This window comes from Bubalus bubalis, chromosome 8, assembly GCF_019923935.1.
Source record: "Bubalus bubalis isolate 160015118507 breed Murrah chromosome 8, NDDB_SH_1, whole genome shotgun sequence".
NCBI lineage: Eukaryota > Metazoa > Chordata > Mammalia > Artiodactyla > Bovidae > Bubalus > Bubalus bubalis.
Window position 1 is genome coordinate 51,964,888 of NC_059164.1, and position 16,054 is coordinate 51,980,941.

The following is a 16,054-nucleotide window of genomic DNA, read 5'->3' on the forward strand; positions in this document are numbered from 1 at the left end:
TTTATCTTCCTGAAGTTTGGATGGGAATGTACAGAAAACCTCCATCTGCTTTGAAAGTCTCTCTTCTTTTTCCGTCACGCAGACTATTGTTAAATGTAAAGAGGAGAATTGGTGCTTTTAGGAAAAAAAGACCTCTTAGCCTCCCTTTCATCGGATTATCACAGGCTTACTTACACCTATTAATTCATACCAAATTCTCGCTTTTGTTGTTTGTTCTGTTTTTGTTTTAGAGGCTACAAAAACTGGACACTGAGACTTTGCTCAACTGCAATCTCCAGATATGCTATATATGTATTTATGGTGAACTTAGATATTTTCCACTTTACATACTTTAATAATTTTGAACCCAAATGAAATACTATGTATTTTCCACCTAAGTGAGTTTGACCCATTATTTAGGCTATTATACTATTAATACTAATAATAATTTACTATCTATTATGTATAAAGTACTAGTAGGTATACTGTTAGGGGTTTACATTTTTAATTGTTTACAATGGTGATTACTAAATTATACTATAATATAAAATAATAATAAATAGTTAAGATAATAATAAGAATTTTATTTTCAAATGTTAAGTTTGTCTTCAATTTTTTTCCTCCCAACTTATTTTTTCCTTATATTTGAGTGGCATTCATTCTGTGTATTTCTTTAAGTCTTTTTAAATGTGTTAAAAGCAACAGGTGAATGAAGGTCCTGTGTCCACCATTACAAGTGTTTCTCAAGATCAGTTTCCCAGCTTCTGTCCATTTGTCTGCAAGGGCCCTAAAATACAGCTATGCAAGGCCTGAGAGCTATTTTGAACATATCAATAGGTAGATTTTTGGAAAATTTAAAATTTATGTTGAATTATTAATCACCTGTCTTGGGAATGACAGTTTGAACAACTTTGAACCTAACTCATAATTGAGCTCACATAGATTTATTTTCTTAGTGAGTGCATTACAAGAAACTTTGTGAAATGCTTTGCTGAAATTAAGAATCGCTAATGAACCAGTCTATTCTAAAGGAGATCAGTCCTGGGTGTTCATTGGAAAGACTGATGTTGAAGCTGAAACTCCAATACTTTGGCCACCTCATGCGAAGAGTTGACTCATTGGAAAAGACCCTGATTCTGGGAGGGATTGGGGGCAGGAGGAGAAGGGGATGACAGAGAATGAGATGGTTGGATGGCATCACCGACTCAATGCACATGAGTTTGGGTAAACTCCGAGAGTTGGTGATGGACAGGGAGGCCTGGCGTGCTGCAGTTCATGAGGTCGCAGAGTCGGACATGACTGAGCTACTGAACTGAACTGAACTGATGTCTTTCTGACAATCACCTCAGGAAGATATATCACTAATCTCATTTTATATACTAGTGGGTTAGTTTTGTAGATGTGTCATAACAAATTACCAAAACTTGGTCACTTAAAACAATAGAAATGTATTTTCTCACAGTTCTGGAGGCTAGATGTCCAAAATCAAGGTGTCGTCAGGAGTGTTTCCTTTTTGAGAAGGGAGAGGGAGATTTTCATGCTCCTCTCCTGGCACAATTTCAGTGTCTGCCTCTGTCATCAGAAAGTATTCTTCCATCTGTGTCTGTCTTTTCTGTGTCTTTTCTCCTCTTCGTTTCAGGGCACTAGACACATAGACTAAGGGCTCACTTTCCTCCAGTATATGCTGTGCTGTGCTAAGTCTCTTCAGTTATGTCCAACTCTTTGTGATACTACGGACTGGACCGTGCCAGTTTCCATGCTCCATGGAATTCTCCAGGCAAGAATACTGGAGCGGGTTGCCATTCCCTTTTCCAGGGGATCTTCCTGACCCAGAGATTGAACCTGTGTCTTGTACGTCTCCTGCACTGGCAGGTGGGTTGTTTACCACTAGCACCACCTAGGAAGCCTCCAGTATGACCTCATCTTAATTTGCAACTTAATTACATCTGAAAAGAATGTGTTTCCAAATAAGGTCATATTTACAGGTACCAGGGCTTAGGACTTCAACAGATTCTTGAGGGGAACACAGTTCATCCCACAACAAATAGGGGGAAAGAGAAATCATTAAAGTAACTGGGGTACACATATATAACAGGAGTCCAAGTCTTCTGTCTTCATGCAATGTTCTTTTGACTTCATGCAATACTACTTTCTAATGATTTTCACTTTATTTTTCATGGCTTCCTAGACTATCTGTTTAATAAATCTGCTTTGAATTTCATGGGGGCTAAAAATCAAGCTCACTAGTTCTGGGTATCCAAATATATGATTTCCTATTTTAATAAGTTACTCTTATCACTAACTTTGGTTCCTCATATAATTTCCTTGTTCTAAGCTTACACAGTTATTCTGGGCCTGGACAGGAATTTAATTTTTTTAGATTGGTTTGCTGATCCCTTATTATCTCTCCCCCTATACTAGTCTTCAATTTCATTTTAATCATGGCTCTGTATATTTGAGTTCAAAGCATTGTTCAAAGTTGAGTTGTTCTGTTCTTCTGTGTGTATATCCATTGTTTCTGTGTGTATATCCATTGGGCTGTAATTTATCACAGAAGTTGTTGATGTCTTCCTAGATCCACCTCCCTTTTACATTTCTTCTGTCTTCCAGGAAAAGATTGGTAGTTCAAAGGGGAATATGAAGTCTCTTTCAATTCCTATTATGATCCAGATGGGGGTTCCAACTACATTAAAAAATGACAAGAAATCTTGCTCTCGAGCAACTTGCATCCTAGTATGGGGGACACAATAGAGCAAATAGGCAATTATAATAATGCCCAGTAATTGCTACAAAAATAGTTGAGGAAAGATGTCCCTGTACACAAGAAGAGGACCGTACCTAGCTTTGAAAAAATAATACCATGTTGTAATTAGCTATACTCTCTGCAATATTATTCCCTTATTTTTCCAGATTATTATCTAGTTTTTAAAGGCATATGCTTTTAAAAATATATCGTGCTATGCTGAGGACTGGAGCTATCACACTGAGCATCTAATTTTTATTTTTGCCTTACAGTAATATGGACATAGTAAGCAAATAAAAACAGTATTTTTAGAGCTGAACATTAACCTCTCTCTCTCTCTCTTTTTTTTTTTTTTGCAGATTCGTATCAGTGATATAGTTCTCTAGAGAAAAATCAGAAAAGCAAAGGTTGGTATGATATTTTATAAATGCTTAAGCCAGAGTTTATCTAAAAGGGGTTCTTTAAAGATATGTTAGGGCATTAATTCTGAATTCACTGCGGGTGCATTTGTTTAATCCAGTCACTTCTCATTATTACAGTGTCTTATGTGATGAGAGATTTTAAAGAGACTAGAGAGTAAAAGATGTTTTTTTTCCAGAAATACATTGAACAGAAATAATAGTTTTTTCCCAGAAATGATATGAATAGCTATTAACTACACATTCAGTTCCTCTAGCAGCTTCCTTGTTTTATTTTCATGGCTTTTTAAGAAGTGACTTCTAGGACAGTGTTGCTCTTCAGTCTGTGATAGCTTAAGTCAGAAATGGCCAGCGGAAAATGTAGCATCTATTGCGGTCTGTTTTTCTATGTGACAATTGTTCCTGTTTTGTGTTTGCTTCTCCTTTAATGAGGATACAACTTTCATCCAGGGAGATGTATGGGTCACTTGTTAGTGCACTTAAATGCACTTAAGGCACTCTAGCAGCTGGAAATTGTGACTTGTAGTTGAATTATTTTTGCACAGCGAATGGTTTTCCTTTTGACATATTTTAATATACTTGCACACTGAGAGCAAGAGTGGGTGAACAGAAAACAGACTGTTTTATTAACCCAGCAGTCACCTTTGAGGTTTGTACATGTCCACTTTTTTTCTTGCCTTTGTACATAATCCCAAGAGACTGGTACCTGGCTTTGCTCAGAATAACAAAGTCAGGCGCAAATCTCCAAACACAATTGTTAGCTGAATGCCAACTGTTTCTTCTCATCTTTTTTTTTTTAACTTGAGCATTAAGAATTGCATCTTTATGGGTGAACCATAGCCATTAAAGAATGTGTTTGTTTTTCTATTTCAGATGCTTCCCCTATCATTTACTAGATTAAGGATATGTAATCTCAGGTGATAAAAGAAAATATTTTTGTGCATGTTTCTGGCACAGCTTCTTTTTTTTTCTTTTTGGTTGCAAATCATTAATAGTGAAAAGAAGAGAAAAATATGTTACAAACTTTGAGCAGACTCCAATTTTAAGTGTAAGAACAGTTAGGAGAAAAGGAGAGGAGACTTCAGTTCAGCCAGGAAGCTAGGGCCGAACACAAAATTCCACATACCATTTTCATACAAACCAATGCTTCCGAGACTTTTCCCAATAAGACAAGAAATTTCTTCAAGTCAGTTACCATCCTTTTTCAAGCTATATATCTTAATACATATATAGCCATGATTTCTAAGTAAATGTAGTAGGTAATCACCTACTTTTAAATTCCTACATTTAAATTGTACTCAAAAATTGAGGAGAAAATAAGGATAAAAATCCAGAGCCTCTTCTCAATTCCCAGTAATGGTTCATTTAACAGCATGTAAATATTATGGCAAAAAAGCATTCAAAGTACATAATTTTCTATTTCCTATCATCATCATTATAATCAACATTATCATTAAGATAATGCTTAGTTCAGTTCAGTTGCTCAGTCGTGTCCACTTCTTTGTGACCCCTGGACTACAGGAGCCAGGCCTCCCTGTCCATCACCAACTCTTGGAGTTTACTCAAACTCATGTCTATTGAGTTGGTGATGCCATCCAACCATCTCAATCTCTGTCTTCTCATCCCCTTCTCCTCCCACCTTCAATTTTTCCCAGCATCAGGGTCTTTTTGAATGAGTCAGTTCTTCGCATCACGTGGCCAAAGAATTGGAGTTTCAGCTTCAGCATCAGTCCTTCCAATGAATATTCAGGGCTGATTTCCTTTAGGATGGACTGGTTGGATCTCCTTTCTGTCCAAGGCACTCTCAAGTTTTCTTCAACACCACAGTTCAAAAGCATCAATTCTTTGGTGCTCAACTTTCTTTATAGTCCAACTCTCACATACATACATGACTCCTGGAAAACCATAGCTTTGACTAGATGGACCTTTGTTGGAAAAGTGATGCCTCTGCTTTTTAATATGCTGTCTAGGTTGGTCATAGCTTTTCTTCCAAGAAGCAAGTGTCTTTTAATTTCATGCTGCAGTCACCATCTGCAGTGATTTTGGAGCCCCCCAAAATAAAGCCTGTCACTGTTTCCACTCTTTTCCCATCTATTTGCCATGAAGTGATGGGACGAGATACCATGATATTAGTTTTCTGAATGTTGAGTTTTAAGCCAACTTTTTCACTCTCCTCTTTTCTGAATGTTGAGTTTTAAGCCAATTTTTTCACTCTCTTCTTTCACCTTCATTAAGAGGCTCTTTAGTTCTTCTTTGCTTTCTTGCATAAGTGTGGTGTCATCTGCATATCTGAGGTTATTTTTATTTCCCCTGGCAATCTTGATTCCAGCTTGTGCTTCATACAGTCCAGCATTTCTCATGATGTACTCTACATATAAGTTAAATAAGCAGAGTGACAAGATACAGCCTTGAGGTACTCCTTTCCCGATTTGGAACCAGTCTGTTGTTCCATGTTCAGTTCTAACTGTTGCTTCTTGACCTGCATACAGATTTCTCAGAAGGTAGGTCAGGTGGTCTGGTATTAATATCTCTTTAAGAATTTTCCAGTTTGTTGTGATTCACACAGTCAAAGGCTTTGGCATAGTCAGTAAAGCAGAAATAGATGTTTTTTCTGGATAATGTTACTACTTGATATTTTGGAGCATTTTATACTATACAAAGAAGTTGTGATATCATCTTATTTGACAATGTAAACCAATTGGTGAGCTGTGCCGTGTGAATAGGAAGTTTATTAAGAAGTGATAAGCTTTCTCAAGTCATTCGAAGACTTTAAAACACAAGTAAGTGCTGAAGTGTAAAGAAAGGCTGCCATCTTTGAGTTGAAATTCTGGGTCTCTATTGCTGACTATGATATTGGGTCTTTTAAAGTATTGCTTTGTTGAATTGTTCAATTTGAAATAATAATTATGTGAAAAAGTGGTTATGAATTTTGAAAATTACTTTTTGTAGAGGGTCTATCTTAGTGTGCAAACCTAGCAAATGCATTTTAGATGGAATTTTTGCACTGAAGTCGGAGGTTAAAGTACCTAACTTTGAAGTCCACTGCAGTGAGTGTATGACTGAGAGGCTAGTGACTTTTAAAAGAGGAAAACACTGAATCAATGACAGAGGCAAAATGGAAAACCATTTCTTCTGACTCCCAGTAAACTTCTAGACTTCAGTTTAATATTTGAGCAGCTACTTTTAACCAAGTTCTTGAGCTATAGTTATAGTGTACAAATATGAAAAAGAGAGACCTTGCTGCTATGTAGATTTTATAAATGTAGAAGGTAAATAAATAAATACAATGAAAAGCTAAAGTACCATAGGTGTGGTGTCTTATAATTGTACAAAGATTTGGTGACATCATGAAAGGCTTTATTATTGTGGAGGCATTTGTGTTGGGCCTAAAAGGATTGCTGCATTCCCAGGGAATAACTATATCAATCACATTTGCTTGTTTTTATGTTAAATCTATTAAAAGTAAGACTATTTCATTAACTTCTAGGGAAAGTTTGACCATAAATGCTTATTTGTTTCAGATTAAGCTTTTAAAAATCATTGCTTCTTAATGTAATGGAGATGTTTTGCTTATAATTATTGCTGGCTATATTATGCTTTTCTTTTTAGTTCGTGTAACTTTCTTTTCTGAAATATGTGTAATTGGGCATCTTTTAATATAAAAATTACACAAGATTCTGAGTTCTATAATCTTTTTTTTTTGAGTCCTATAATCTTTATCTTTTCAGGTAATCTTCATCATTATCTTCAAATCCTCACTTTCATAAACCTAAAATTTTAGCACTTTTTAAGAAGCACCCTGCTAATACTTCCCAACATTATTCTTAATTTTTTAATAATCCAGTAGAGTAGCTATAGGCCTTATTTTTCAGGTAATAAACTGAGGCTCAGAGATTTTAAGAAATTAGCTCAAGATTGTACATTTAGAAAAATGTTATTGTTCTATGACCATTACAGTGTTGGCAGTTATTATTTGCCCATTTGGTTGAGGTTTACTACTTTATCTCTAGCTTTATTTGGAGAAGGCAATGGCACCCCACTCCAGTACTCTTGCCTGGAAAATCCCATGGACAGAGAGGAGCTCCCATCTTGAGTTTAGATGTCAGGCCTCCAGAACTGTGGGAGAGTACATTTCTGTCATTTTAGGCCGGCTTGTCTGTGGTAATTTGTCATAGCAGCCACAGGATAAGGATAAGCCACAGGATAAAGAGATGTGCTCCATGCAGGCACATCCACACACACAGGTAGGCTGCAGTCCATGGGGTCGCTAAGAGTCGGACACAACTGAGCGACTTCACTTTCACTTTCCACTTTCATGCATTGGAGAAGGAAATAGCAACCCACTCCAGTGTTCTTGCCTGGAGAATCCCAGGGACGGGGGAGCCTGGCGGGCTGCCGTCTATGGGGTCACATAGAGTTGGACACAACCGGAGCGACTTAGCAGCTGCACTAGCTTTATTAGTGAGGACTCAGGTGATGTCCAGTAGGAACAACCCAGTTGGAAGTAGATTAAGTCACAAAGAGAATATGTTGACCCCTATTACTAGGAAGGATAGCTGATATCAGAGGTGACTGTAACAGAATACTATTGAAAGAAAAAGTGAAAGTATTTGTTGCTCAGTCATGTCCGACCCTTTGCGACCCCATGGACTGTAGCTCTCCAGGCTCCTCTGTCCATGAAATTCTCTTAAGAAACTTCAAATACCGGTAAGGAGTGTTCATTTATCATCTGTATTTTTCTCTGCATGTTGCCAACTCCTCCTTGCAGCACACTGTGTGGGTTTCATTCTGTTTAGGCCCACATCCTCACAACTTGTCACATAGGAAAAGAGAGGCTTATATTGATTACTCAGCTCCAGTGTGAAAAATTTCAGATAAAAATTTGCTGGGATCTCATTTCCAGCACTTGACCTGGTCATTAAGGTGATGGTGATGATATGATCAGTTTTCATTAGTCAGGTATTCACTTTTGTGGCTATAGGGAGAGATGAAAGGAACAATATGTTATTAGAATAAGGAAGAGAGCACTTTGCAAACATGGCTCCAGAAATTACTACGAGTCAGGCAGTCATTCCAGTTTGTGGCTATTAACACAGGCCATTACGATACTCATTCTTGTTACCAAAGTTAATTTTCTACCTGTAAACACATTCAGTTCAGTTCAGTTCAGTCGCTCAGTCATGTCTGACTCTTTGCGACCCCATGAATCGCAGCACACCAGGCCTCCCTGTCCATCACCAACTCCCGGAGTTCATTCAGACTAACGTCCATCGAGTCGGTGATGCCATCCAGCCATCTCATCCTCTGTCATCCTCTTCTCATCCTGCCCTCAATCCCTCCCAGCATCAGAGTCTTTTCCAATGAGTCAACTCTTTGCATGAGGTGGCCAAAGTACTGGAGTTTCAGCTTTAGCATCATTCCTTCCAAAGAAATCCCAGGGCTGATCTCCTTCAGAATGGACTGGTTGGATCTCCTTGCAGTCCAAGGGACTCTCAAGAGTCTTCTCCAACACCACAGTTCAAAAGCATCAAAAACTGATCATATTTGTTAAATCACATCTTCAGCGTAGGGGGCTTTGTCTAATTTGTCCATTAAGCTGAGGTCTGTCAAATTTGTTTTGAATATATGAGGCTGGTTTGAGCCAGATATATTTTATATTTCTTAAACATTTGTTATTTATCTAAGGTAGAAAATTCTGTTTCTGACTTAAAATAGGACCAACTTCTAAAATAAAAAGAGCTAAAGATAAAAATGTAATGGATAGTTTTTAGATTTTATATAAATAATATATGGACAGGCACACCTTATACAATGAGCCCATTTTGTCAACTCCGGCTTTTGTTAGCATGTGCTAGTGTCTCAGAGACTGATCAGTGCTCCGTGATGTGATAAAAATTTGATTTCTGGGTTTAAATAGCTGAGGATCAGATCTTTGTCTGACTGTGAAGTCCTTCCCACTTTGAAGCTCTGTTTGACGTCATCAGTCAGAGCACACTTTTGACTTTTTAAATGTTGAAGCACACTACTCTTAAAGAGGCTAACTTTAGTGACTCATACTATGCTAAATGCATTTTAAATACTGTGAGGCTTCTTAATATATTTAATATAAGTTTCAAGAAATATTTATAATTTATTTTAAAGAATGAAATTTAGCTCTTTTAAAGTACATGAAACAGAGTCCTCTTTAAAGTAGAACAATTATTTCTTTCTAAGCACTGTCATGAGCCAATCCTGTGCTGAATGTGAGTGTAGAGTGTCTAAGTGAAAAGCTCTATCCTTTTTGTCGTTGTTTTTCAGTTGCTAAGTCATGTCCAACTCTTCAACACCATGGACTGCAGCATGCCAGGCTTCCCTATCCTACACTGTCTACCGGAGTTTGCTCAAATTTATGTCCAATGAGTCAGTGATGCTATCAAACTGTCTCATCCTCTGTTGCCCTCTTCACCTTTTGCCTTCAATCTTTCTCAGCATCTGTCCTCTTAGATTGTCTAATTTTACTTTGTTGATAACTTGTAGAGAGAATAAAAACTATGACAAAACCATACTCTTGTTTTCTATAATGATTTAACATTTTCCTTGAATTTCTTACTCCCGATATTGTATTTTACTGGGTAGTTGTGAATGTTAATAGATGGAGAGGATGAAATGGCTAATTACTGGGAAAAAATTTAACTCTCTGACCTGGGTAACTTCCTCCCTGATGCTCTTTGCTTGGCATGGCTAGTAGGCTTCCTGTTAGCTTCCACTACAAAGTTGACTGGGGGCTTCCCTGGTGGCTCAGACGGTAAAGCGTCTGCCTGCAATGTGGGAGACCTGGGTTTGATTCCTGGGTCGGGAAGGTCCCCTGGAGAAAGAAATGGCAATCCACTCCAGCACTCTTGCCTGGAAAATCCCATGGACGGAGGAGCCTGATAGGCTACAGTCCATGGGGTCGCAAAGAGTTGGACATGACTGAGCGACTTCACTTTCACTTTCACCAAGTTGGAGCTAATTAGATTCATGATCTGCCTCCATCAGAGGTAGCATCAATGGTCAATGCCAGTGGACCTTGGACATCAGTTACAGAGCCTAGGGATCTGCTGGAATATTTGTCAAGTCATCATTTCTGATTGGCTGTGGTGACTTAACACTATCATAAATGGAAAATGGAGCTAAATCCCTCTTGTTTATGTTTCTTCTCTTTAACGTTTCGGCATGCTCAAAAATGGTTTTGTCCCAGAATAGGGAATTATGACCCTCATATCTGTCATCTTGTCTCCTTTTGTCCTCTTACTATATGTATTTTTTTCTTTTGGTGAAAACATATTACTTCTAGCTTGATCTGCCAAGAACTTCCTATGTCTTCATTTTTCTAGTGTTGGCATTTGTCTTTACTTTTCTCTGGAGTCATAGGGCAGGAGGGCTGCAGGGAAAGAAGCTGGGATACAAACAATGAAAAATCCACAAGAGGTATGTATCAAGGATATTAATTCTGTTGGCTGCGCCGTGCTGTATTCAGTCGTGTAGCCTGCCAGGCTCTTCTGTCCATGAGATTTCCCAGGCAAGAATATTGGAATGGGTTGCCATGCCCTCCTCCGGGGGTCTTCCTGACTCAGGGATTGAACACACATCTTTTGTATCTCCTGAATTGACGGGAAGATTCTTTACCACTAGTGCCACTTGGGAAGCTCTATATTAACTCTGATGCAGAGGTAAAACTTAAAGAAAAAAAGAAAAGGCTAAAAAACCAAAAATCCAATCACAGAATCAGTTGCTAAATCTTTCATGCTTAGATCATTTTCTCCAGTTTTACTTTGGATGTTCTAAATTTGTTAAATAATCAATAGGATTTAGCCATTTCCTCCAGACATAGATTTCATTTACATTTATGCTGAAGAAATTATTGAAGTTATCTATTTCAGAAACTTCTTAAAACCCTTCTCTTTTTTCCTAATAAAACTCAGACTAAAAAAAGAAATGATATCAAGTGGCCTGTATATTATACCTAACATACTCTAAAGGCCCCTCCGCCTCTAGTGTTGATGAAAGGGATAGAAATTACAGAAGCTGAAGAGCTGCAAACATAAAGGGAGAATTACACACTGTTTACTTGGACAGTGAGTTTGAGCAAGTTCTGGGAGTTGGTGATAGACATAGATGCCTGGAGTGCTGCAGTCCATGGGCTCGCAAAGAGTCAGACACAACTGATCGACTAAACTGAACTGATGCACTGTTTATAAAAATATGTTTTTGACCAGCGTGGGGAGATGTTTTCCACAAAGTTCCCTTTTGTTTAAATGTGAGGAACGAATGGTTGGATCTGAGCAATAGGAGCTACTACTATCTGACTATGAGTAATGGATGAACTGAAATTGTAGCTGTGGCTTCACTAAGTTCATCCAAGTTATGATCAACTTCATAAGTCTCCAGAAGACACCCAATCCCCATGGTATTTTCTGAATAACACTTAGCATACACCTGAGACTAGTAGCATCAAATACCCTGTGAAATATCTTCATAGCTCGAAAGCTTACCAACGGAGTAGAATGGCTCACTGAAGCCAAAGGGCACGAGAATGGGAGACATTTGTTCTCTTGGAGACCTCAGGTATAAGATAGTCTGGCACCATGATCCTTATTAATCCTCCTTTTCAGGGCCTCTCTTGATTTAGGTAATGAAGCAGAGAGGATTTGGGGTAATATATTGTGGCATCTACAGAAATTATAATATTAATGTTCTTATTCACTTTGATTGGCCTCTAAGTTTAGCCTAATTTCCTTTTATTTATCTCAAAACAGAAGATAGGTCACCTTTAACTTTACAGTCTTCCTCCATAAAGGTGAATACTGTTGTCCATTTTTAACTTTTCCTTGTATGTCTCCTTTTGAAGCTTTTAATAAATTATTATGATTTCAAATTCCAAGGAATCTTCAAATTTCTCAGAGCTACTTGAGATTGCATCATGGGGATTAACCAAAAACTTTTGTTAGACTTTTAAAATAATATGTGTTCAACCTATAAATTTGTTTTGCTAATTCTAATGGCAACATGGCTATCATCATTAAAAACTACGTCTTAAATATGTAAGTCCAGATATACAGAGGCTAATTATTTCAGTAGCTTCCAATAGATAAATCACGGTGTCTAGACGTGGTAACTAATCCTGTGAGTGAAATATCAAACATGAATAATTGAGAAAAGCAGGAATAGTGTGCATTTCCATTCCAAATTACACTTTTAATATTAATATATAACTATATTAAGGAAAGGTCTCACCTTGGTGTTTTGTTCATTGTTTTAGCTCACTAGATTCAACAGTTCCCAATTCCTCTTTAGCTTCCTTTTAACTTTCTAGAGTTTAGATTCAAGGCACTTTTTTTCTACAACTTTATTGAGACATGTCCAGCTTGATTGCACGCTGTGTAAGCAGCAGTATGGGCAGAGAAATGTTTTTACTTTCTGGTAGTTTTATTAGAGAGAAACCTATCTGTTTTCTGCATCTTGTTTGGCTTCTGAATTGCAGCAGCTTCTCTCTGTCCATAAAGAACCTATTTCTATTCCTGCCGCATTTCCCTGGAGCCCCGGCCCTTCTCTCCTACTTTCCTTTGTGTGCTGCATCTTCTCACCTCTCCTTTAAAGTGTTCCACTATCTTTCAGGCACTTGTTATCATCATGTGCTGTTGTATTTTCTATACAAATCCTCAGAGTATCTATCATGTTGGAGATTTTTGCTCTTATTTATTTACTGTTTAACTGGCTCAATCCCTGAAAATGTATGTTACATGAGTGAATGGACCTTATTTGTGTTATAGATGGGGATTAGAACAGAGTAGGTGCTTACAAAATATTTGTTTAATATATTGTTTTCCTTGAAAATGTTTTTGAGATTCATTGCTTCTGTCTTTTCACATCGTCCTGAGGCAAATGTAACTGCTACCATGGTTTCAATAAAGTAAATGCTGCTTACCTAAAAATATTTGTCTTTAATTTACAGCCGTCCTCTGAGCTACCCATCCAAATATCCAACTGCTTTTATCTAGATACCTCTTCAAACTTAATCCAACTGGATTAGTAGTTTATCCCAATGTGTTCACAAAAAAACAAAACAAAGACCCTGCTCCATCTTCAGAATTTTGTATTTCATAACTGGAATACTTTTCCATGCCCTTGCTCAAGCCTTAAACAGAGATCATCCTTACATCCTCTCTCTCCTTCATCTCTGTTATTGCAAATTACTGCTTGAGTCTTCCTTATACTGTTGAGTCTCCCTCATAAATAGTTTTCAAACCACTCCACTCCTTTGTTGCTGCAGCCACAATCCTAGTAAGGTCATCATCATTTCTCATCTATGTTACTCCAGTGCTCCACATTTGTGTCCTTGCTTCCTGTCATGTCGCTCCCCAGTCTTTCCCTAGCATGTATTCCCAGGGATTTATCATGGTGTAAGGGTGACTGTGATACCCTTCTCCCAAGAACATGCCCAATGAAAGCTTTTCAGTGACTTCTCATTCTTTTTAAGTTAAAATCTAAACTCTTTAAGTGGCCTGGAGATGATGGCCTATCTTTATTCCTCTTACCTTTCTGGCTTTGAGTCCTCAGAAGAGTGTATGATTGATCCTTAGGCAATTTCCCCTACATTCCCCTACATTATTGTCAACTGGACTATAGCTAAAATAAAATTTTGAGATTATAGTCTCAAATAAGGACTTTGTATCCTGTTTTTCCATATAGACAATTGTGGATGGATGATTGAACTTTGAAAACAGATGAACATGGTAGGATTAATATCTTATGATAAAATTATATTTCTAAAGGTTAAATTACATACAAAGGGATACCAGCAAGCAAACCTTAGAATTTTCTTTAAGAATCATCTTTGGATCTGCTCTAACACATGAACAAATGTTGACTCAGAGTTTTCAGACAATATTGAATGGCCAAATTACTTTTGTCCCCAAATTTTCTAAGTACTTATTACTTGTATCTAATTATACTCATAGAAATATATCTGTAACATCCTGAAGCATTTTGTAATTCTGAGATTTCACTTGATTCCTGTTAATAATTTATACTATATTTATTATGGTTCCCCACTCCAGCCCCAAGCTCAAACTAGGGTCTCCTGTATATCAGGCAGATTCTTTATCTCTGAGCCATCAGGGAAGCCCCTTTTTTCTGCAGTCAATGCAATTTTAAAAGTAAAAATTCCTTTTCTGGTTCTTGTGAACAAAAACATTTCTCCTCTTTCTCCAACCAATTATTTAGATAGTCAATTAGGTCTGCTATTGAGGCAAATAGTTTAAATAATTTTAAAACTTTAATCCTTGAAATGTGAAAGCTACATATATGTTAAATTTATTTAAAATGGTTACTTTTTGATTCTACCTTCATCTTCTTTTCTTCCATTACAGTTGGAGCATACTGCAATTGCCTTCTTTCTTCACTGTTATTAACTTTTCCCCTTTTATCAGAAAAAGGATCTTGATTTCTTTGATTCTCTTATTGATATTTTAAAAGAACTTTTTTCCCTCTTGTGCTGTCTCTCTCAGGCAAGTCTCATCTCAATTGTACTTTGTCATTCATTGTTAGTCTTTGTGTCCCTCCTCTTATCCCAGCTTAGTTTTTTCCTCTTTTTTGGGGGGGAGGAGGGCAGAAAGGAGGGGGCACTGGTGTTGGCACATCAGTTTCAGGCCTACAGCAAAATGCATTCATTTCAAATGGAATTTTCAGTTTATATAAAAAAGGCAAAGTTTCTTGATTTCAATAAATTGAAGTCTTATGTAATATGTTTTCATCTAAAGAAATTTTAGAATAGAACTTCTAAATAACTAATAGCTGGAAAATTTGGATCTTGGGCTTTAGTTGCTGCAGATAAGGAAAGACATCTGCTTCAGTACCCCCATCTGGCTTTTACACATGCATTTCAGACTCAGTATGCTCTTGTTCTTTCTTTTATATTTGCCCATCTGCTTGTATGGTGTGTTCCCACCCTAACATATTTTCAGACCCTTGCCATAGGGCAGAAGTGCCAAGCAATTATCTGTTGAGATAGATAGCCCACATAATACTGTAAGTGACATCTGTTCTGTAGGAAATCCCTCCCTTGTGGCAGCACTGTCATATTGGCAGCTCATAGGAATATCAGAATTGACATACACAGGAACAACTGAATGTTTCATCTTGTCCTGAATTCTCACTCAGAAAGCATCCAATACCAGATGCTTTAGAGGGTCATGTAACCCCTTGACTCTTTCTCTTGTTCTCTCTACACCTATGATAATTGGCAATACTATACTATGGGGAAAATTTCTTCCTGACCCCAGCTGGTAACCAAATTATGCCCTAAAGCATGAAGATTGGCGTATTTTAATGTTTATTGTAGCAAAGATGGTGAAAAGGAGATTTTTTTCATGTTAATGTTCTTACTAGATTGACCTAAATAATAGCTTGAATAATAAATTCCACAAATTACTCTTAATAACATTATTTGGCACAATTACAATGACAGATGAACATTTTAATCTTTTTAGTGTTGATCTCCATGTTTGGCAGTTCGTTCTTGTTCTTTAAACTATTTCAAAAGATGATAAGAAAGACAGTCAAAGTCCACAGTGCTTTGAGACTTGAATGTTCGTATTAAGGTATAGTTGGTAAAACTTATATTAATTGGTTCTGAGTAAACTCTGCCAATTTATTGATCTTTAGCCATTTGATATACAGAAAGCAGGCAGAATTTGAAGCCAAAATCAGTAGTGGCAAATTAAAAATATGTTATGTAAGGTGGGTCCCGAATAAATTCACACTTAATTCAATTTCCCAAATCATCTACATTGATATTGTTACTCTCTTTGTTGATCCCCATATCACTATGAACAACTTCAAATTTAAAAAGGTTAGACTGTATAACTATGAAGTACTTTCAAAATTAAAGTAA

General features: G+C 37.1%; 1 protein-coding gene across 1 annotated transcript in view; it reads left to right on the plus strand.

The window, feature by feature from the left end:
• The window catches only part of TFEC (transcription factor EC), a 222,088-nt gene that overhangs the window by 44,302 nt on the left and 161,732 nt on the right, over positions 1 to 16,054 (plus strand). Inside the window, exon 2 of the mRNA XM_044946639.2 lies at positions 3,082 to 3,129. The gene's annotated coding sequence lies outside the window, so the exon portion shown is untranslated. The remainder of the gene's footprint in view (positions 1 to 3,081; positions 3,130 to 16,054) is intronic.